Source organism: Podarcis liolepis (assembly GCF_965112155.1).
Source record: "Podarcis liolepis genome assembly, chromosome: 13".
In the NCBI taxonomy this organism is placed as follows: Eukaryota; Metazoa; Chordata; class Lepidosauria; order Squamata; family Lacertidae; genus Podarcis; species Podarcis liolepis.
Window position 1 is genome coordinate 54,742,301 of NC_139573.1, and position 23,749 is coordinate 54,766,049.

The 23,749-nt window shown below is 45.4% G+C and overlaps 1 protein-coding gene and 1 long non-coding RNA gene across 5 annotated transcripts in view; both read right to left on the reverse strand.

Moving 5' to 3' along the window:
* The window catches only part of LOC310692408 (uncharacterized protein), a 132,105-nt gene that overhangs the window by 20,701 nt on the left and 87,655 nt on the right, over nucleotides 1–23,749 (reverse strand). Inside the window, exon 2 of one of the 4 annotated variants that reach the window (XR_014518769.1) lies at nucleotides 3,204–3,385. The exons of 2 other annotated variants lie outside the window; for them this stretch is intronic. The gene's annotated coding sequence lies outside the window, so the exon portion shown is untranslated. Of the gene's footprint in view, nucleotides 1–2,851; nucleotides 3,386–23,749 lie in introns of those variants that run through there. One more of the 4 variants, XR_014518770.1, reaches the window with a different exon arrangement.
* Nucleotides 8,545–11,436, reverse strand: LOC310692440. The gene is made up of 3 exons (XR_014518815.1): nucleotides 10,358–11,436; nucleotides 9,673–10,008; nucleotides 8,545–9,267 (listed from the first exon to the last, which is right to left on the reverse strand). It is a non-coding gene; the product is annotated as an uncharacterized lncRNA (long non-coding RNA).

The window sequence follows — 23,749 nt, forward strand, 5'->3', positions numbered from 1 at the left end:
GCTAGCTGTCAGAACCCAGCACCCCTGCTTTCTGTGCTATATTTTCAGAGAGTTAATGGAGCACAAGTTGCTAAAAGTGTGAAATGGGAGGTTCCTGATTCAAATATCACCTCAAGCAGCCATCCAGTTGCCTTAAGCAATCCATTGTTCTGCCTGCCTTTGCTCCCCATTTCAGGTATGAGAATAGCAATACCGGATTGTTACAGGACTGTTGTAAGACTTACGGTGGTAATAAGTGTGGCACACCAGAAATGTGCTGCGTAACTGCTAACTCTTGTCTTCAGACAGCATACCCCCCAAAACCCTGCATATTCCATCAATATAAGCTTGTCCTCTGCCCTGATCCTGATTTTATTCCCAAGGTGAAATCTGTGTCCAGAGTTCTTTTTTTTTTAATTAATATTTTATTAAGTTTTATCAATAAGAAAAATTCAGAAAAAATACAAAAACAAAGAGATACAAAGTCAAAATACAAAAATACAAACATTAAGCACAACAGAGAAAAAAAGAATAAAAAGAAAAACACATAAGAAAAACAAAACTCCCTCTTTTTTAATTTCTCATCTTTAGTTAACTTGTTTTCCTGACTTCCTCACGCCTCCCTTTTTTGTATCCCTTTTTAAAAAAAATTGGTTCAGCAAATTCATATCCAATTTAGTTTCTCTATTTATCAATCCCATCTTACATTTTACCTTATTGCTAGAACCCCTTCAATTCATTTCAACGTCATCAGCATTCGAACATTTTACAATGTTTCTGTAAATAAGTTTTAAATTTACTCCAATCTTCTTCCACTGAGTTGGTTTTGCCTTCCCTCTGAGCTCCTCCTCCTTGTTCTCAAGAACATATATGACATTCACCGGGTGTCAGTCGTGCCCTGCAGTTTTATTTGGATCCAACAGTGAAATTTAGGAAATCGGAGTCCCTCCTTGGGGGGGCATTTTCGGGGGCTTCCAAAGGTACAAATGTGTCTGCAGCCATGATTTCTTGATGTGCAAGTCTGCTCCCTCTGGAATGACTGCTCACTCTTTCAGGGAAGCAGCTGCTGCAGCTGCTTACAGGTGTAGTTTTCCTATCATAGTTATTTGCTGGGCGTCCACTTGGGCCTCGCCACACACTTTTGTAAAACACTGCAGAATAGATTTACTTTCATCAGCTGATGGAGCCTTTGGCAGAAAGCTTCTCCAGAGAGTTTCTGCTGCAGTAAGTAAAGGCAGAGGAAACCCAAGCAGGTCTGACGGAGGCTCCACTGATATATATCTACAAGGAATGTCTTCTGTCCCTATCTGGCAAAAATGGAAATGGTACTTAATGAGAATTTCCATTTGAAGATAGGGACAGAGGGCACCGCTCCTTTCTCTGTGTTTTCCCCATCTGGAGTGAGATTGCTGATGTAGGACTTCTGCTGCGGTCTTACATATTGCACACATTATTTGAGTACTGGTGTATGCCCAGTTTTGTTATGTCTAAGACCAGGTCTCCTTCTTTGCTATTTCTCTGGTTTGACGTTGTTGGCAGCCAGGTTTTGCAGACATTGGATTTGGGGTCGAGGAGTTATCTTCATCCTTGCCAGTCAGTCTGGAGGGCAGGAGCTGAACAGTTCTGAAGATCCTGCCCCTCATAGCCAGGGGGAGGAATCATTCTTACTAGGAATGTCCTCCACCCCTATTTTCAAATAAATTCCCACTTCCCCCCTCAATCATATGTTTCTGTTTCCTTAAGAATGGATTTAAAACATTTTCTTCTTCCTATTAACGGATTGTATGTCTAGATTAGGAAGCAGAAAAAAGCAGAATTTGTATTTTGAACAAGATATACAATGGTACCTCTGGATGCGAAAGGGATCCGTTCCGGAGCCCCGTTCGCATCCTGAAGTGAATGCACCCCGCGTCTGCGCATGCATGGGTCGCCGCTTCCGCACATGCGCGTGACGTCATTTTGAGCATTTGCGCATGCGCGAGCGGCGAAACCCGGAAGTAATGCACTCCGTTACTTCCGAGTCGCCGTGGAGTGCAACCCAAAAATATTCATCCCGAAGCTACTTCAACCCGAGGTATGACTGTAGTCCATTCTCTCTCTTTCTCTCTCTCTCTCTCCAATCTTTCACTATGATACCTAGGAACTGTCCATAGGCATTAGGAAGTTACACAAGGGCTTTGTGTACAGTGGTGCCTCGCAAGACAAAAAGAATCCGTTCCGCGAGTCTCTTTGTCTTGCGGTTTTTTCGTCTTGCGAAGCAAGCCCATTGGCGGCTTAGCGGATTAGCGCTATTAGCGGTTTAGCGGGCTTAGCGGATCAGCTGATAAGCGGTTTAGCGGCTTAGCGGATCAGCTGTTAAGCGGCTTAGCGGATCAGCTGTTAAGCGGCTTAGCGGCTTAGGATCAGCTGATAAGCGGCTTAGCGGCTTGGGAAAAGGGGGGGGAGGGAAAAACCCCCGCGGGAACTCGCAAGACATTTCCGTCTTGCGAAGCAAGCCCATAGGAAATTCGTTTTGCGAAGAACCTCCAAAACGGAAAACCCTTTCGTCTAGCGGGTTTTCCGTCTTGCGAAGCATTCGTCTTGCGGGGCACCACTGTACCTTCCTTTTTAAAGTGTGTGTACATTTTGTTTTTACTGCCGCAGACCTCTTCATTCTCACACGTTATAGACTGAGAAACAGAAATCTCAGCAGATACTATACAGACAGCTTCCTGTTTTCACTCTACTTGCATGCAACTGCTCACACGGACAGTGCCAGGAACCTGGAAGTGGAACCTGGAAGTGGGGGGGCACCCTGTAGAATCCTGGCTCATGAGGAGACCCTCCCCGGAGCCCAAAGAGGATGTCCTCATAAGCTGGAGGTGGAGTGGGGCTTTGTTGAATCTGCTCAGCCTCCCCGCCTAACAGCTGACATGCAGGGTAGTGCAGCAGCCGATGCCGTGTCCTTGCATGTCAGCTGAGCAAGCCCCGCTGCCCCTCCTGCTCACGTGAGCCGGAGGGGCGGAGGGGCCTTGTTGAGCTGCGCAGCTGACGGGCGGGGAAGCCTGTATCGTAGAATTGTAGAGTTGGAAGGGACCCTGAGGATCATCCAGCCCAACCCCCTGCAATGTCATATGAGCACCGTCTCCCAGAAAGTACTCCTGTACAAATGTCATCGAAATGAACAGGACACCTGGGGGCCTTCTATTCAGCTGGCCTGGGAGTACTCACTGGTAGATACTGACCCATAATTTGTTTGCAAGTAAATCCCGACAGGGAATTCAGCCTCTTTCTTTCCTTTCGAAAATGACCGTATTTGTTGTCTTGCTGTCAACATTTTACATGATTTCACATTCCAGGGTTGCTCTGCCCATCTGTAGTTGGCAGGGGAAGAACTGCGCAGGCTGAACTGTTGTGCGTTGCTTTTCTGTGAAATATGGAAAGAATGTAAAGTTGTTGTTGTTGTTGCAGGCCTCAGACAAAGCAACACAAAAATGTACATTGAGTTTTGAAACAGGCTTCACACTACTACACACTAAGCATATTGTGTCTGTCTCCATTTCTTATTCTTTCTCATTACTTCCAGTCTTTAGGAGGAACTGCAGTTGAAGGACTGAGTTGAAATTACGAAAGAAAGTGATGAGTCACGCTGCTTTCCCCAATAGCTTCTAAATCTGAAGACCCGACTACATCATGGCTTCTGCCTTGCTATATCCGTGGGAAGGGGAGGGGGTACAAAATTATACTAGTATGTTAGCCTGAGGTTCCCAGTTTCCAGCTTGTGTGTGTGATTACCTAATATTCCTTCCCAGCTGTTTCTTAACATTACTCATACCAGTCTAAAGCAACTATCTTCTCACTTTCCTCACTAAACATAGTTTCCCTTTGTGGGCTGTTTAGAATGCTTTTTTGTGTCTGTGCACTATAGTTGCCTCAAACTGGCACTGATTTAGGTAATAATAGTTACAAGCTCAACAAATATGTAATCAAAATAACCTTGCTCATGCTAAGCTTTATTCACCCCCCTCCCATTTCCACAAAAGCGGAAAGAAAAGAAAAAGGCAGGCTGCCACAAGTCTTATTTTATCTTACCAGGCAAGTGTTTATCGGGCTGCCCGGGAAAGTGCATGGACGGAGAGGCATGATTCAAATGCACAAATGGTGGAGCTGTGGAATCTTAGAGTTGGGAGGGACCCAGGGGTCATCTAGTCCAACCCCCTGAAATGCAGGAATCTACGCATGAATTTCCATGGTATTTTGGAAATAATGAGCCAAATGGTTGGCTGTGATGTGAGGTCTTAAAACATGGGTTGCCAATCTTTCTGAGCCAATAGGCACATTTGGAGAAGGCGCCGTGGCCGGCAGTTGTTAAATGGCTGCCATGGAGGTGTGGCCTAACACAAAATGACGGGGCCACAAAATGGTTTGGGCATGCCGCCCCCCTCCCTCAATGAAGAAAAGGTGCACTAGCTACTAGTTCAGAATGGATGCGGGGGGGGGGGTGAGTGTCCAGTCCTAGCAGCCATCGAAATGTGCTGTGTTCAATGAAGGAGAAGGCTGAGCCACTACAAACAAACTGAGCGGTCTATTGTGAATTGTGACTTTCTGAGCAGATATCTACTGAGACCTTTCATGGGGGAAGCTGGGTGCTGCTGGCCAGCACAGCGGTGTCTGTGGGTGCTGCATCAACTTTTTAAAGCTCTTGAGAAGGCAGGACTATTGAAACACATTCAGCGATATGACTGTATCAAGACACAGTGATATGTTTGCGTGCACATTCAAACCTATGTGGCTTGATTGTCAAGGAACAATCTGCTGATCTGAGCGTTTCCATTGCTCTTCCATGGAACGTGGTCTTGGAGCAGAAAGTGACCTAATGTGGACAGTCGGAGCTTGAAGATAATGGGTCACTTCTACTGCTCTTCTCTGGCAGCTACGATACAGTGCTATATTGCCTCTAATTCTGGGGGTGGCATTTAGCCATGGCCATTAATAGCCATTGGTAACCCCCTCATCCATGAGTATGTATAATCCTCTTTGAACTCTTGTGACTAATAGCCTTTACTGTGTGGTAGTGAGTGCCATATATTAATTAGGTGTTCTGCGTATTTTCTTCTGTCTGTCCTAAAATGGGCTCTTAATCAGTTTTACTGGGTGACCTCCACTCTGGCATCATAAGAAAGGGAGGAAAAAAACAAACTTATCACTATCCACTTCTTCCACACCTTGCACAATTCCACAAACATCTTTTTGATGCTCTTTTTTTCTGAACTGAACATTCTTAAATGTTGGACGTCTGTCATTGTAGGGAATGCCTCCTGGTTCCTTGATCCTTTTGACTGCACCTTTTCCAGCTCTGTGATATCCTTTCTGAGGTGGGAAGATGGCGACCCATGTTATTCCAAGTGTGGACACGTCAGGCATTTGTGTAAAGTTAAAGGCAGTTTTATTTCCAGCCCCTTCCCTAAGAATCCCTAGCAAGTTATTTGCCCTTTTCACAGCTGCCGCATGCTGGGTCAACATTTCTCAAAGCATCTGCCATGGCAACCAAGAAAGCTTCCCTTATACCACGTCAGCCCGGCCTTTGGCACACCTTGTTTACTATTGTCTCTGCAAAAAGGTTGCAAATGACTTTGAGTAACATGTGCGGTTCTAGGGTCACTGTCATCTCAAAAAGAGGATTGTTTTTAACAGTTTAAAATCCTTCAACAGCAGAAGCGGAACTCTTAACCACGGCCAAAGCGCAGCACTGTCCACAACTTTGCTCCTACTGCCATCTCTATCTACAGATGGTAGCAGCACTAGAGGAATTGTGGGCGATATATATCTGTGTATCACCCCTGACACTAGAGTAAATGTTACGCCAGGCCTCTCCCCCAAGATGCATGTGCCTTGCATGCTTCCAGGTGTTGATTATTTATCAGCACCCAGTAGTGGCTGTTCTGCTTTAAAATGGAACGAAACCCGTTTCCAAATTCCCAGCTGTCTGTAACCAAGCAGACAGTCCCCATTTCCCTAGCTCCAAATGCTGGGTGGCAGCAGGGGGTGGGGGCTGTGTGTGTGACTGAGACCTGTGTGTGTGATAAGGGTCAGATATTCCCTCCCCCCCCCGCACTGCACTCCTGATCGTGATTCCTCCCCCAACTCTCGTGGCACTGCAATTCAGGAAGAACAGAGAAAGAAACAGATATGAAGGTGCTGGTATTTAAAAAGAGAAGGGTTGATTCCCTCAGAGGAGAGGGAAAACAAATGGCTATAGCAGCCTTAGAAATAGTCTGTGTGCCAGAGTCAGCTGAGCAGCAACACAAGAAGTCACTTGCACCTGGAGAAATTGCACAGACATTCCTTCGATAATTTAAAAAGTTGTATTTTCGGAGCTCTTAAACATAAAACTCAACACACACACACACACACACAATGAGAGGGGGATGTTTCGTTCATGACATTGTGGAGCTGCCTTTTCAAAAGTAAGTGAAAAAAGCAGGGCAACACCACAGTAAATGCTCTGTGTGCAAGAGGCCATGTTTACGTGTGCTTAGCGTTAAGCGATTTGGTTTGTAGTTTCCCAGGTTGCTAAAAACAAACCCCAAAACTGCGTTCGATGGACTGCTCTTCAAGCATGTGGTGTGGAGGCCACTTTTAGGGACAGCTTGCAAAGTTTGGTTAGCTTAGCAATTTCACGCAAAATTGGTACAGAGCGCCTTATTTTGGTTCACTTGACACTGTGAAATCTAAGAGCCATTTGTCACAAGATGCAGGGGCAAACCTGGGATTGGTACAACGTGGGCACTCAGAGCAGGAGCTGAAGCCGTGCTCATTATTGTATGACACAAGCATTTATTGCACATTTACACTTTATATCTTTTCATAGTATGCACAAAGCTTACTAGACATATATCTAAAAAGGTAATATACAAAACGGCGCTATCAGCCAAAGCAGCTTCTAAGGGCTGAGCACTCCGTAATGCATAATGCTCATGGAAAGAAAACATTGCAATATATTATTATATCACAGGGGAACCTTTAGTATGATAAATATTTCATCAGGATAGTAGGCCAAGGATTCTTGGACTCATATGCAGTCTTTCCTAGGACACATGGAAAAACTACCTTTTTGAGTCTTTAAAAGCGTGAGCTCCCATTGGACAGAAACAAAGAGCGGAATAATAAACTGATAACTTTGCAGTGGGGTCTCCGTTGTGCATAAGATGTTAAAGTGGCCTTCCAGAGAAAGCTGTGGGAGCCAGTGAACGCTCCAAGGCTCAGGGAAAGGAGTGAAAAGAATTGAACAGAATGCATTCTGCTGAAGTAAAAAGTGACAATTTGAAAAAGGGAATGCCGTTCTGAAGGGGGATGAATCAACGCTTGCTCTGAGTCACCCTCAAATCCATAGCTGCCCCTTCGTGCAATGCTTGAGATCACACCCTTGTACTCTCTGTTAATCAAGCTGGATTAATCATATCTTCTTGGTTTTGCATTTATGATTAATAACAATTTGTTATAATTTCCAACCTTACCTTATTAATATCAGCTAAAGGCATTATTATTTACTAGAATGAAGACATTTCAGTAAAATGCCTAGCATATGTTTTGGTAGAGAGGACATTTAATACCTGGAAGCTGAACAACTTTGTTGTGTAACGATGTACTGTACTATTTCTGCTTATCACTGTGAAATAAAGGAGTTTTGCAATAAAAAGTTTTTGGTTCTTAACATAACATTTAAGATAAATGGTTAATAAAAGACCCATGGTTGATAGAGAAGAAGCAAAACCAAACAAGTACCAGAAATATATATTTAAAAAGCTCTTGCAATACTTTTATATCTAACAGCATTAAAGTTTATGCTTATAGGCTGCTTGATGCAGCAGTCATGTTAGGTTTCACTTGGCCCTCTGGCAGCCTTCCCCATTTGTCTGAGACCAAAACATTCAAGCTGTCTGTCACAGCAGTGTGATCTTTTGATCCAATGGGAAAGCAGAGTTTCTGCCATATTCAGGAAAGATCCGTCACATGATCTTCAACAAAGCAACTGTGTCATGCGCTGGTAAATTCTGCCCATTGCAAATACGTAAGTGTGTCCTATAAATTATGATGCCAGGTTCCTGCAAATAAAACCCCTATTTCTTCCATAGTGTTTCATAGAAAGCTTAAAATGCAAACAACAGCAAAATGCTGCTGATCATGTAAAAAAAAAAACATTTAAAGCTGATTCAGCAAAAAATAGTATTTTGGGTACACTGGACTCCACAGCATCTTTACAAGAAGCTATTGTTTTCTAATTCAGGTAGATGCTGGAGGTGTAATGCTGGGGTACATGATGTGGGCTTGTCGAGTGATAGCATCTTTTTGCTTGGAAGTTGTCCATATTGTTGCACGGACCCCACTTTCCGAGCAGTAGGAGACTCCAGGGATGCCTGTGATTCTTGTGGTTAATTATATTTGTATACCACCCTTCATCCGAAGGTCGCAGGGTGGTTCGCAGCATAAAAATACAAAAGGAAAACACAAAATAAATAATAAAACAGAAACAAAAGCAAAATAACAACAACACAATATCCCCCCCCCCCCAGACACAATAAAAAAGTGTTTGACTGTTAATCCGCCGAAGGCCTAGTTGAAGAGGAATGTTTTCACCTGGCACCTAAAGGTGTATAAGGAAGATGCCAAACAAGCCTCCCTGGGGAGAGCATTCCGCAAGTGGGGAACCACTGCAGAAAAGGCCCTGTTCTTGTGTTGCCACCTTCCAGACCTCATGGAGGAGACACATGGAGAAGGGCCTCCAACAAAGATTGCAGGGTCTGGGTTGGTTCATATGGGGAGATGCGGTTCTTGAGGTATTGCTGTCCTGAGGGTTGACCCAGGGTTCGGTTTCCTGGGAATGAAGGTCAATGGAGACTGTGGTGTTGTCATGATATATGGTTTTATTTACACATAAATACAACCTGAGCATAGGATGGAGTGGCCCAAAGCATTAAAACAGAACTTGCCTCTGCATTTGGTTTCCAGGAAGGCCCCATCACAGCACAGAGCAAGATATGCCCCCTCTGTCCTCGGCTTCCAGCACCAGTCAAACTCTCTCACGGGCAGCCTCCCCCCCCAACCTCGGCCTATTATTCTCCATCCTAAGATGACATGGCATCCAACCTGGAGAAGTGGGGAAAGACCCACCCATTTATCTGTATGGCAACCTTTAGGGGCGAGTAAATGGCAGTACTGAACTGGCCAACCAAGGACATGACCTTAACAAAACAAGTGGCTTGGCTGGTTCATCAGGTTTCCCGTCATAGATACTAACCTCACATATGCCTTATGAGGAACGGCTAAGGGAGCTGGGCATGTTTAGCCTGGAGAAGAGGAGGTTAAGGGGTGATATGATAGCCAGGTTCAAATATATAAAAGGATGTCACATAGAGGAGGGAGAAAGGTTGTTTTCTGCTGCTCCAGAGAAGCGGACACGGAGCAATGGATCCAAACTACAAGAAAGAAGATTCCACCTAAACATTAGGAAGAACTTCCTGACAGTAAGAGCTGTTTGACAGTGGAATTTGCTGCCAAGGAGTGTGGTGGAGTCTCCTACTTTGGAGGTCTTTAAGCAGAGGCTTGACAACCATATGTCAGGAGTGCTCTGATGGTGTTTCCTGCTTGGCAGGGGGTTGGACTCGATGGCCCTTGTGGTCTCTTCCAACTCTATGATTCTATGATTCTATATACAGGCTCTATGACTATCATCCAGACTGAACACCACCACCTGTTACAGCAAAGCTATAACAATATTAATTTTCCACTGGAGAAATTCTTGATGTTTGCAGATGTCCATGTACTTTTGAATTATATCCCTGTTGTATGGGAATTGACTATCGGAGAATGAAAAGGGACTCTACCAGTCCTTGTGGTTGCTAAGAGACTTATACTCTGAGCCACGTAGGATAGATATTCACCATCTATTATGTAATAGACTGAAGATTAACATCCCTGCTACATTTGTGCGTACTTCATTGATCTGGCACACAAGAGTTGCTCTTTGCTCCAGATAGAGGAAGGGGTGTTCTCAAGATGGGGGCAGGGGCGCCGACTTATAAAAAATATTGGGGGAGCCCGCGAAAGCTCATGAATAATAAATAAGCTCATGAATATGCAGATAAGTGGCGCCGCCTCCTCGTGAGCGAATAGGGGAGAGCGTGCTGCGCCTATTAATCAGCTCCGAAGGAAATTGGGTGGAGCTTTTGCTCGAGAGGGAGGGCAGGAGGCATGCAGCCCGACCCTGTGCATTTTGGGCTGGGGGAGGGGCGGCGGTGGCGCTCTGCTGGAGGGGCGCCCGAGATTATTGGGGGGCGGAGCCCCCCCAAATGAATTTTTGAGGGGGCTCGGGCCCCCTCAGGCCCCATGGAGTCGGCACCTATGGATGGGGGTGCTGGTGGATAACACCCTGCCATCCTGGTGAAGTTTGGACTTACAGTTCTGATCTTTCCCTCCAGGGATGGTGGAATGATTCAGATAGTCTGCACCCAGAAACCAGTGGAACCCAATGGATTCTTAAGTGCCCTGTTTTTTTCTTCCCAGCAGCTAGAGTAGATGACTCCTTTGAAGCCCCATCTCACCGTTTAACAGTGAGACCGTTCAGGTTCTTGAAATGGTTGCCCCTGAGCACAATGTCTGGTGCTGTGGAACCTGCCCTGCACAACTGATATGCCCAGGAACTAAGGGCTGGGTAGACCACAAGTGGCAGAAAGTGTGCTTTTAACCTGACTGAGCGCAAGTGAAACCATATAATCATGTGTAGTGTATGGTAATGAGGCAGTAAAGAAGGCTCACTTCTCTGCCTCCATCTCTATACCAATGCACAGAGTATGGGAAACAAGCAAGACAAATTTGAGCTCTTAATACGGGAGTATTAACATGAGTCAACAAGGTGATGCAATAGCAAAAAAAGAGGCTAATGCTATTCTAGGCTATATCAACAAAAGTATACTGTCCAGATCAAGGGAAGTAATAGACAGCCCCAAATCACTCTGGATGGGCTGATCCAGTGCAGCCTCAATATACTTTTGGGGGTAAAGTTGACTTTATTTTTATAGGAGTCTCTCAGTCTGATTTGCCAAAAGCCTGAACCACCTGGATTGGCCCAATTTGGTTCAGGATCCAAATCACTGAAAAGGATGAACCAAATGCCCTTGCTACAGTGTAAGTGTCAGTGAGCAAGGGTGCAAACTTGATTAAAATATTGGGGGACCCAGGTAAGCCCTGCCCCCACATAATCTATCACATGACATAGTGCACACACACACCATTTGAATGGCAATGCACATCAACTTTGGGGCTCCCCCATCCCCTTCAAAAAATGTTTTTGTTGGGGGGCAAAGGGACCTTGGCCCCTAGGAGTTCACTTCTATGTCAGCGAGTTAAGATTTGATAGTGGATTGTCCTGCTAGTTATTGTATGGTAGGCAAGAACTACTGACCTCCATTGAGAAAGCAGCCACTGTTCATTTGGCTTTTGTGTATGTATGTGTGTGGGGGTGGGAGTGTCTGACAGGAATCGGAAAAACAACTTTTTAAAAAAAAACCCTAGAAAGGGGAAACCCACAACTCATTTTTCCCCCTCCCAGCTGCGGCAGAAGCCAGCACTGAGAACAGAGAACATTTCTACTATTTGTTTCATATCCCAAGCTTTGGCTTGGGTGGTTGCTCATTGCAATGTTTCCAGGGAGGTCAGGTCTTGAGATTAGGGCAAGTACATTTAAAAAAAATAAATGAAAGAGTGGAAAGCAGAACCTGACATGATGACACAAGAAGCTATTTTCCATATTTGCTTGTTATCGAAGAACTGGAATCTGTACTGACGAAGATAATGTGATGTCACTCTTTAATCTGGCAAGCCTGAGGAAACCACTTCCTGGTGTGTAGGCTGGCGGTCTCATGATTGCCATTTAATTCTGAAATGCTCATTGAAATGATGTAAGAAAACAAGCTTTGCTGTTATGTGTGTGTTTTTAATAATAATGAATGAACTCTATTATGAAATTCTCTCCAGCTATGTTAGGAAGTATGCTGGTTATTCAACAAAACATACTGATTATCTAAAAGCAACAGTAAAGGCAGGGTTGAGGGGCAGAGCATGTGAGCTTCAAATTGTACAGAGCTGGTTCCTGATTTTAATTCTTTCTCCCAGAAACACAGAAAATTTCCTTATGACTGAAGTACAGTGAGTGAAATTTAAACCTAAGTTACCATACCAAGGATGTCTGAAAAATTATATGCTGTTGGGAGAAACACAGTTAAGAACCACCTCTGTACATTAACATTAACTTCTCCTGTTTGTGTGTGTGTGTGTTATTTTTGTGGGGGCCTGGATGCAGGTTTCTTTTTCCTCCAAATATTGAACTGTATGTGAGGGTGGAATTTCACATGGCATGTTGCATACTGACCTCACTATAATTCTGTGCTGTGTGAATCAATAGGAGTATAGCATCTAGATCAAGGGAAGTAATAGTGCCACTGTATTCTGCTCTGGTCAGACCTCACCTGGAGTACTGTGTCCAGTTCTGGGCACCACAGTTCAAGAAGGACACTGACAAACTGGAACGTGTCCAGAGGAGGGCAACCAAAATGGTCAAAGGCCTGGAAACGATGCCTTATGAGGAACGGCTAAGGAAGCTGGGCATGTTTAGCCTGGAGAAGAGGAGGTTAAGGGGTGATATGATAGCCATGTTCAAATATATAAAAGGATGCCACATAGAGGAGGGAGAAAGGTTGTTTTCTGCTGCTCCAGAGAAGCGGACACGGAGCAATGGATCCAAACTACAAGAAAGAAGATTCCAGCTAAACATTAGGAAGAACTTCCTGACAGTAAGAGCTGTTTGACAGTGGAATTTGCTGCCAAGGAGTGTGGTGGAGTCTCCTACTTTGGAGGTCTTTAAGCAGAGGCTTGACAACCATATGTCAGGAGTGCTCTGATGGTGTTTCCTGCTTGGCAGGGGGTTGGACTCGATGGCCCTTGTGGTCTCTTCCAACTCTATGATTCTATGATTCTAACAGTTGCTACCCCTCCGTTCTCCTCCTCTGGCATGACTGAGGAGACTGGAAGAATCTGATTCCATTTCCAACTTTCAGTTCCAAACAAGCCAAGATGAAGCCATGGCTTGTTGGATAGATTGTAGTTTAAACTAACCATTGTTTGTCCTAGTTCAGAAAAAAATGAGAAACAGTGGTTAGTTGAAAAGGGAATTAGATGCCTCCTTGGGGCCACAGCAGAGAAGGTGGAGGAAAGAACAGGACTGTGTGTGTTTAGTGTTTAAAATATGGTTCAGTGCCTATTACATAGGAAGTTGTGAGTAGCAGCTGGTAGGGCAACTAGGAGATTGCATAGATGGAGACACTGCTCCCCCCCTTTAAAAATGTTTAGGGGTACTCTCATTTTCCTTCTCATATTGAAGTACTGCCCCTCAGTGAGAGCAAACTTAGATTCACAAAATGTTTAGGGGTATGTGTCCCCCCCAGAAAAAAGGCACTGGGTGGAACAGGGGACAATGAAAAGGTGCCAAACATACCTGTTAACCAGAGGCTCCATAAACTTCCAAACCTATGGGAAAAGTTTGTTTCCCTCCTCCAGCTCATTCACTTTAAGGTCTTTCCAGAGTATGGAATAAAGTGGTGAGATATTTTCTGAACTAGGCTCTGGAGAGCAGGGCTAAAATTACCACTCAGCCATGAAGCTCAACATGAGACTTTGAGCAAGTTGCTGTCTCTCGGCCTAGCCTACCTCGCAGGCTGGTTGTGAAGATGACATGGGGAAATGGAAAACCATGAATGCTACCTTGAGAGGCTTGGAGAGAAGGGGGGAATATATATACGCAAAAGAAGCAAAAGATCTCCAGCCTGACTCTCTTTGATTCTGAAGGGGGGGGGTAGGTTTGGAATAATACAAATACACAATTGGGACACAGTCAGGATAGTCTGGCCTACGCAAGTCCCTGCAAATCCAATGTGTGGGGCTCTGCTGGGACAGAATTGGCTGGGTGGGTTGAATTATTATTTTATGTATTTATTAAATTTATATACTGCCCTTCATCTGATGATCACAGGGCAATTTACAATGCAGAAACGCAATGCAGGATGGGAGTTCCAAAGTCTGGGAGCAACAAGCTTGTGTCCTCTCCCAAGAAAGGGTGTGTGGGATGTCTCTGTTTTCATTGGAGAAATGTTGGGGGTGGGGTGATATGGTGGCAACTTCGCCCCTGCTAAAGGGACGGAGTGGCATTCACAGGGTTTTGTGTGTGGAATATCAGCCATGGCATGGTTCAGTTCCTTGGAAGTCTGAGTGGTGGTTCCCTTTCTTCACACCCACCACTTGATAACTGCTCTTTCAAGGAATGGCTTGGGCGCACGAATGTGGCCAGAGCAGTGCTGACACCACAGATGGTGCTTTCTCCAACTCTTCAGGTGTAACACAGGCATATGGGAAGTACTAGTCCTGAATGGCTGTTATGATTACATTTAAAACTGAAGTCAAACACAGTCATTAGCCGTCATTTGTCAGCCCACTTTCCTTCGCCATCAGCCCCTGGGAGTTTTTATAAGGTGAGAGTCACCTGCGACAAGACCAGCAAGGCCTCCCAAGTTTTAGCCTAGCACTTTTCAGCACCAGAACTCTCTTCCTCTTTCATGGTTCTCTGATAGGAGTGTTTTTGACAGTACTACAAGCCGAACACTACAGGGCCTCCACTGTGGGAATGGCTATGTTTTTCTACAGAGAAATTTCCTGTCATGTTGAATTTACAGACACATTGACGCTGGAAGGCTTTCCTAAGGAGCATAAAACCAGCTGTACGGAGCGACTGTTCTTCAGATTGTTGCCTGCTGCTTTCTTAGCAAGGCAGAAGTGAGGAAAGCTTGTCTGATCAATCAGCCCTTACAGGCACCAGAGTGCGGCTTGGGGTTCTCTTGCAACTTCTCTCTGTAATCCAATATATCTACTGAAAATTGGGGCCCAATGTCAACTTTATTGCAAAGGGGGAAAAAATCTGTCATTTAATGCATATGAACAGTGTATTGAACATGTCAACAATCAAAGTTATAATCAGAGGAACATCCCCAAAATTGCATGGATGGCTGTCATTCTAATGTGATCTAGCACAGAACTTTGGCAAATGCACACTATATTATCTACATCAGCAAAATGCATCTGTTACTCTCCACCTTCAGTAATTTTAGAGACCTAGGATACATGTACTGGTGTACATTTGCCATCAAATCACAAATATCACAAAATACAATACAGCATCCAAATACATTTCATTTGTGTTATGCCTCGTCGGTGAGGTTTCTGTGAGAAAAAGCAGGCGAATTGCAATAGCTGACACCAGGCCACTTGACACTCTGATCCTGTTGCTTTCTGCAGCTGCCCTGGCCGTTCTTGCAGCTGTTCTGAGACTTGCACCTACATGCACTAACAAGCCCCGGAGGGCTGGTGCCACGACTGCTTTAACAGGTCAGTTTTCTGAAACTACCCTTCCCTAGTTTTCTGCTCATTTACCATTTCATTGTCTATCCAAACACTGTCCATCAATTTTGTACCTAGTTTATCCATGAGCTCCTGGTTGTTGGTCTTGTTAGCAAGGAAATGCTCCTCCTTTCTTTGAACAGCATTGCTACCTGTGAAGCTCACTTGCATGCCAACACCTTGCGACCATCTCAGAGGTACTTCCGAAAATGATAATTCACATACATGTCACAAATTGCCTTGGCACAGAGGGGCTACATTTTATTCGGTTTTAAGAAGTGGACCACCATCTAAACTTCCACAACAAGGAAAACTTAATGGACTCTCCTCTAATTTCACTGCCCATTATGGCCCACTGTGATTCAACAAGAATGGGCTCACTTGCCTTTCTCAGGAGTCCAGAAGTAATGATGGTTTCTGACACAAGTGATATTTGAAGTTTTGTGAGATATCTTCACTTACACTCTTTGCTCCCAAAACCAAACATTGAAGAAGTAACTGTAGATGTATATGTATGGTCTCAGATCCTACTTCCACAGCATTAGTTATGGTAAGTGCAGTGGCGTAGCGTGGGGGGTGCCAGGGGTGCCGGCCGCACCGGGCGCAACATCTGGGGGGGGGCGCGAGTCCAGAGGGCCCAGCCCCGTCGTGCCCTCGGCCCGCCCCTATTGTCAGAGCAGCCGGCCAGCCTCTGCCTGCTCCTACCTTGCCCACCCGAGGACTGCGGCAGCGCCCGCCCCCGTGGCCACCTACCCCCGCCTCGCCCATTGGCTTGCCTCCCTCGGCCCCGCCTCTCTCCGATGGCCGCGGGGGTGTCCTGCTCGGCGTCGTCGCCTTTTTTCAGGAGGTAGGGAGGCTGGACGGGGAGGTGGGGTCGGAAGCGGGCAGAGAAGGAGGGGAGCTTGTAGCCAAAAGGGCTGTACCGGCCGGCAAAGGGCCGGGGAAAGTTTGGAGAGGAGAAACGCACCGTCATGATTTCCCGGTGGAAGCGGCAGGATTAGGGACGGCGAAGCGTAATTACGCACGAATTTCGCTGGGTGAGAACTTCGAGGATCGATCGGCGGAAATGGGAATCAATTGGAATATGAGAAAGAGAGAGAGAGAGAGAGAGAGAGAGAGAGAGAGAGAGAGAGACCATCATTCATAGGCATAGATTTGTAGGGTTAGGGGGCGCAAATCCACGGGTTAGGGGGCGCAAATTACTTGCCTTGCCCTGGGTGCTGACAACCCACGCTACGCCGCTGGGTAAGTGTTACAGTGTAACAGCTGCAACTTGATTTCCTCTCTTGAATGTGTATTGTGAAGTACTTTTCTCCCAGCTATTGACCTCAAAATATTCTTCCCAACATCTTTACAATGTAACTGTTGACCTAACAACCACTCCATTTGCTGTTTCATAGAGAAGGGTAATTGCTGAATGAGTTTCTATCCTGGAGACAATCACAGATAATATGAGTGTCTACACCACCTACTTCCTGCCTGGAAGTGGTGCTATACTTGTTCAGTGCTGTAACTTCTGTTTCTTTCTGCATAGGTTGGCACTGCTAGGAGCCACACAACTTGCTGAGCTTACCCATGTGTAAAACCTCCAGTAGTGCTCTTCAGATTCCTCATAAATACTTGTTGAGTTGAGAGAACTGAAGAGAGCCTTGCTAAGCACTGAGCTGTCTGGGGAATGCAATGGCCAGGTGAAAACAGCATGTGTGCTTCTCATGAACAAGATCTGCTGCCTATAGATGTAGACCGAATCGGAATACAGGCCATCATTAGTTGCTTCAGAGTATAAGGCCATGCCTAGCACAGACTGCCAGCGAAGACACCTGTCAGGGGTGCTGGAGACATCCCAAGACAGCCTGGCTCTCTGCCCTCACCACCTGCCTGGAATTAAGGCCAGGTGCCCTGAAGGAGGACACAAATGAAAAGAGAGGCGTGGGAGGGCCATTTCTGACTTAGAAGCAGCAGAGAATGCTAAGAAAGGGGGAAGGATGAACAGAGGAAGATTTAATGGGAGGAAAAGAAGCAGAAAGAAAGACCAACGAAGGAACATTATAAGAAGGGTTACGCCATCTTCATCTCTCACCTATGATGAGTTGTGGCTCTTAGATCCAAGGACAGGGACCAAAGGGGGCTTGAAGCCCCTTTCTCTGACATGAAATGGGGCTAAGATGTTGTGGCCTTACCAAACTGAGATATCTACTAAATGATGAAGACCCCCTAAGATCACTCACGGTTTCCAGATTCTTGATCAGCGTCCTATCCCTAAAGAAGAGAAACGGACTCCTGTGCGGCTCGGATAACCCTTTTAAACCATGATCTATATTTTAGGATGTAACTAGGTGATATCACCACTGATGTCTTTTATTAATTTATGGGCAGAAGGCGATGTTTATGTTGCAAATTTATTGTAATGTATGTTGTTGGTCTTTTGCTTATTTTGTTTTGGTTCTTGTCTGTTTTTTTGTAAGTTTTTGGCTGTTTTGAATTTGGAGGTTTAAGTGTATATATGTTGGTGGGAAACTGTCGTGTGACGGGCCAATGGCCGTAATAAATATCAATCAATCAATCAATCAATCAATCAATCAATCAATCAATGTATCAATGTTGTGGCCTTAAAAGCGTCACAATGCCAACTTCCTGTTGATTCACCTATAAGGAATTTCCATAAAATAGCAACCATTTCCATGTACAGCAGCCACAGACCAACTGTATGAGGATGAGTCATAGACTTCTTTGTGGTATCAGTTCTTTGCTGAGATCTGAACAGTGCATCTGTGAAGGATAGCCCCTGCTTATGCTACTTGACACCATATTAATACCGTAAAGCTGTTTCATCTCATTATCTATAGTTCTAAGGTTGATTCTTCACTGAAGCCACTGGTTGCACATCAATGGCTGGCATTGGTACCTTCACCTGAACCACAGCTATCCACTCCCAAGGTCTGTCTTGCTGATGTTGCCTTTGTAACAACAGAATCTGAAGCAGCATCTGCCAAGGAAAGTGACCTCTTCCCACTTACTTTATGGTCATGCCAATATATGTGCAATGCTACTGGAAGCATTAACCAGTTCAAGGGCTTCCTGTAGTCCTGATTCAGCCATCAAATACATTAAAAAACACCCATCTTTGTGTGAAAGCCACCTAGACATTGTACCTTGGTTGTACATTGTTCACTTTTTTCAGGTTTTCTGGTACAATTAGTTAAGTGTTTTCCACCACAGACATTGATTAGGGTTGACGTAGCTTATTTGCATGCAAATTTTTGAGTCTAGTTAGATAAAGGTCCTATCCGTGGCACTCGTAGCAGTTATTAGTAGAAATCTGACTGAAATCTTGGCAAGAGGCGTTATTTTATGCATAGTCTGGGTCAGGCCAGGCCATGTAGGTCTTGGGGAGCTCAATGGCTGTAAGAGGTTCCATAGCAAGACAGGTTTTCAAATGGGGTCATGGGATTGTAAGACATAACATTTGTTCTATCAGAAGGTCCTTTGAATAAGTCCCATCTGGAGCACTGGCTTATGAAGACGGCTTGTGCAGTCCCACAGGGGATCCCACAGACTGAAGCTTTGAGCCAATGCAGTAAGCAAGAGAAGATGAATTTTGCTAATGTGCAGGATCCTTTTTACACGAGTTTACCAAAGTTCAGTGCTAGGTTGCATTAGAATGGAGGCCATCTGTGAAGTCTCCGATTTTTAGAAATGTTCCTGTAATTATAATTGTCTGGGTTTTTTCATGATTAAGATATTGCTTGCGTGAATAAGTCAGGTTTGGTTTGTTTTGCAAACCATTTCAAGTTAAGCTACTGGGCTACAGTTGGGAGGGAGTGCTAAGGATTTTACTGCCATCTACTGACACTAAAATATTGGAGTAGTGTTTTGGTCTTTAGCTTCCTCATTTTTGGCAACCAGTTTGGTTCAGGTTACCTGCAACATAATGCAAGCCATCAAGATCTTGAGACCTTTATATCTAGAGAAGTGTGGTCCGTCAGCAGACGTTACCTGTGGACCCTCCTGAGGAGATGGAGAACCTGAGTTTCAGTAGGCTGCTTTGTTTAAGGACAGTGGGTGACTCAGCCTCATCGTTAGAATTTTTTTCTCAACTTGTTTTTTGTTTCCAAATAATAAAAAAATGGTAAATCAAGAATGCCTGAATGCTACTAAGCTGATCTCCAACCTAAACACTACTTTTAAAAAGCCTTGAGTCCAATGACCAATTAATGTGTATTACATTAATCTTTCACCACAGTCTGCTTTCCAGCTCAAAAAATGGTTTTTAAGTTAATTGATAACAGAAATCAACCATTCCCCAGAGTAGCAAGGCTGCCCCTGTTCCAAGAGTGAGTGGCTCTCTGATTTCTAGTTATAGCAGATGCCCCTGAGGCAGCCTGTGCCTTTGGCATCCTTATTTTACAGATGAAACCATTTTGCACCAATAAAAGAAATTCCCAGGTAGAACTGAACAAATATAGGAACTTTGCCAGTATCGGAAAGTTTCAAAGGTTGCCATTCAATGTGCAATTTCACATTTGAAATTCAAACAAAGAATTTGAAATTTTATCTCAAAAATCGGCATTTGATTGTTGTGGCTTTCATTTATTTATTGCATTTATGAGGTACTTTATAAAAAGTCCCTGAAAACCAAACAATATTGCACAGTAAATTAATAAATCAATCAATCAAATAGCATCTCCCACTGCATGTCAACTATCAGATAAGGTCAAATATTAAATAATAATTTTATGCCATTTCCCCCATGGAACATCAGCACAAGTGCAACATCTCTTCACAACATCTCTTCTTTGGTATAATGCTTTTGCTGATGTCTTAACAGGCAGGAATAAAACTGCAGGTTTCCCTGGGATAAATGGCATCAGTGGGCAGATTTCTTGCACCATATGATGTGGCAGAATGTGGCACTTGTCTCAGGTTGTGGGACATAATCGATGGATACGTAGAACTATGCTGCAGATGGGCTACCTTGACTAGGGGGTGACCTTGCAATTCACTTTGTAGCTTTAAAACACATGAGAAAGCAGAGACGAAGTATGTAGCTGTGGCTTCGCTCCCCTGTTCTTTCCTGGGGCTTCTGTTCACAGCCCTCCACATTCTGCTTGGCGCAAGCCAGACCCCAGATGTATCAGGAGGGGAAGAAGTAGACAAAAGAGCTGTGGAAGGAAGAGTGAGTCTGAAGGCTTCTGTTTCCTCAGAACTTCTGCAGCAACAGTGTGAATCTCTAGGTTGCAGTGGGTTGCCTCTGGCACACCTGTGTGTATCGGAGGCGAGTCCCTCCAAACATGGACTGGGCTGCTCAAGAACCTCGCCCTAGAAGGGAAGCATAGCTGTCAAGTGTCCCTTATTTGAAGGGACAGTCCCTTATTCCAGCGCCATGTCCCGCTGCTGTCCCTTATTGATGGATGTCCCTTAAATGATGTCCCTTAAATTTCAAAGGAAGCAGCTCCTCTCCCTCCCTCCCTGCTGGCCAGGGAGGAGGGAGGCTCCAACTGTGTTGCTCACCCAATAAGAAGTCTAAGAACGACTGGGGGGTGGAGCTTGCATCCCTTGTGTGTGGCTAGTTAATGCAAGCTGAGGAGGTTTTTGTATCCTGGATGCCATTTTGTTGCACATGCTGCTGCAAACTTTGCAGTGCAAAGCCAGGCCGGGGAGCCACCTTAAGTTGAGGCTGCATAGGCCTTGTGGTGCATGGACAGATTAGAGAACTGGGCAAAAACAAACAAGATGAATTTTAACAGGGAGAAATGTAAAGTATTGCACTTGGGCAAAAAAAATGAGAGGCACAAATACAAGATGGGTGACACCTGGCTTGAGAGCAGTACATGTGAAAAGGATCTAGGAGTCTTGGTTGACCACAAACTTGACATGAGCCAACAGTGTGACGCGGCAGCTAAAAAAGCCAATGCAATTCTAGGCTGCATCAATAGGAGTATAGCATCTAGATCCAGGGAAGTAATAGTGCCACTGTATTCTGCTCTGGTCAGACCTCACCTGGAGTACTGTGTCCAGTTCTGGGCACCACAATTCAAGAAGGACACTGACAAACTGGAACGTGTCCAGAGGAGGGCAACCAAAATGGTCAAAGGCCTGGAAACGATGCCTTATGAGGAACGGCTAAGGGAGCTGGGCATGTTTAGCCTGGAGAAGAAGAGGTTAAGGGGTGATATGATAGCCATGTTCAAATATATAAAAGGATGTCACATAGAGGAGGGAGAAAGGTTGTTTTCTGCTGCTCCAGAGAAGTGGACACGGAGCAATGGAGCCAAACTACAAGAAAGAAGATTCCACCTAAACATTAGGAAGAACTTCCTGACAGTAAGAGCTGTTGGACAGTGGAATTTGCTGCCAAGGAGTGTGGTGGAGTCTCCTACTTTGGAGGTCTTTAAGCAGAGGCTTGACAACCATATGTCAGGAGTGCTCTGATGGTGTTTCCTGCTTGGCAGGGGGTTGGACTCGATGGCCCTTGTGGTCTCTTCCAACTCTATGATTCTATGATTCTATGATTCAGATTCTATTCAGTTGAACCTCTGGTTACAAAGTTGGTTGGACAGTGTTCTCGAAGCTACCAGCATGAGTTTGACCAGACTGCAGGAGGACAGGAAGACTGGAGTGCCTGGAACAGGTGAGGCTGCAGGTCCCTTATTTTGGCTGCGGGTCCCTTATTTTCAAATCTGTAAGTTGACAGCTATGAAGGGAAGGTTGGCATTAACCACCTCCCTGGGCCAGCCAGCTGCCCTCTCCCTGCTAGTTTTGATCAGCCAAGAGGCTCCAGGGTCCAGAGTGCAAGTGGTCACCCTGACTGATCCCAGCACCTTGTCTACGTCTTCAAGACATACTAACGGAAACTTATCTGGTGTAACAGGACTAGAAGGTGCTCAAGATTCCAGTCTGAATTTCTCCTAATATACACGTTTGCTTGCAATTTTGCATACTCATCACATCTCTGCAAAGCAATTTCCCCTTACATAATAAATAAATAAATTGTATTCTGCGCCCTCCCAACTAATATCTGCATTTTTGTATACATTACTTGGCTGGAGACTGCACCGCAAAATTTGGGGAAGTTTGGGTTTTGGATTGTATATTGCTTTGCAAAGTGTGGATTAGATAGGCTTGCCTTTAAATGCAAGCAGAATCAAATCCGCTCTCCCCCATTCCTAGCTGTGGCTAACTGTATTTTTCTTTTTTATGTAAAAAGTACAGGACCCTGACCAGTGTTATGTAGTGTAGTTTCCCCCTGGGCCAACAGGGGGATACTGTATATAGTTTTCACTCAGGTCTGTAGATAGTTTTCACTCAGGTCCGCGGCAGTTATTTTAGGCGGGAACTCTGGGCTGTGGTGGTTACAATGTTGACAGCCGGCTGCCTATAAATACAGGCCGGCTGAGCTGTTCTCAGTCAGTTCTATTTCAGCTTACCACAATAAAGAGCTACTTGGAGAAATCGCTGTGCCGGCTGCTATGTCAACCCACGACTTAACTCTGGCGACGAGGATGGGATAGATGGACATCAGAGCACAGCCAGATGCGGCCAGCCTCTGAACTGAGCTGAATCACTGAGCTGAATCACAGAGCGAAATCACTGAGCGAAATCACTGGGCAGCAGAACCCTTTCAGAGCTGACTGTTCTGGCTAGAGCACTGTGTTCCATCCATCGCCCTTCACGCCGGAATCATGGCTTCACTTGTGCCTCTACCGCCGTTTGCGCCAGCCTCTGAATCATGGGACTCCTACCTCGCTCGGTTCGACTGCTATCTCCAAGCCAACGAGCTGACAGCAGTATCAAAGGATCGGAAGCGGGGCCTATTCCTCAGCCTCTGTGGGCCTGAAGTGTTTGAGACGGCCCGAGCGTTGGTTGCGCCTGAAGCAGTCCAGGCAACACCATGGGACACGATCCAAGAGAAGCTCCGCAACCACTACGCACCAAAGCCGTCCAAGATTGCTGCCCGCCATGCGTTCTACCACCGGAACCAGGCAGAGGGGGAGTCAATCAACAACTACACCACCGCCCTGCGACAGGCTGCAATGCACTGTGAGTTCCGAGACTTAGACGATGCCCTGATGGATCGAATCGTCTGCGGGGTCCGGGACATCCATCTGCAACGGCGCCTCCTAGCCAAGCCAGACCTCACGCTACAGAAAGCCATTGAGGAGGCTGTGGCCTCAGAAGCTGCTGAACGCTCCGCCCAGGAGATCCGCAAGTCCAGCAGCCCGCGTCTTGCTAGGGAGCCAGTTCCGGTGCATCATGAAGAGGCCAGCAGTGAGGAGGCATCCTCCAGTGA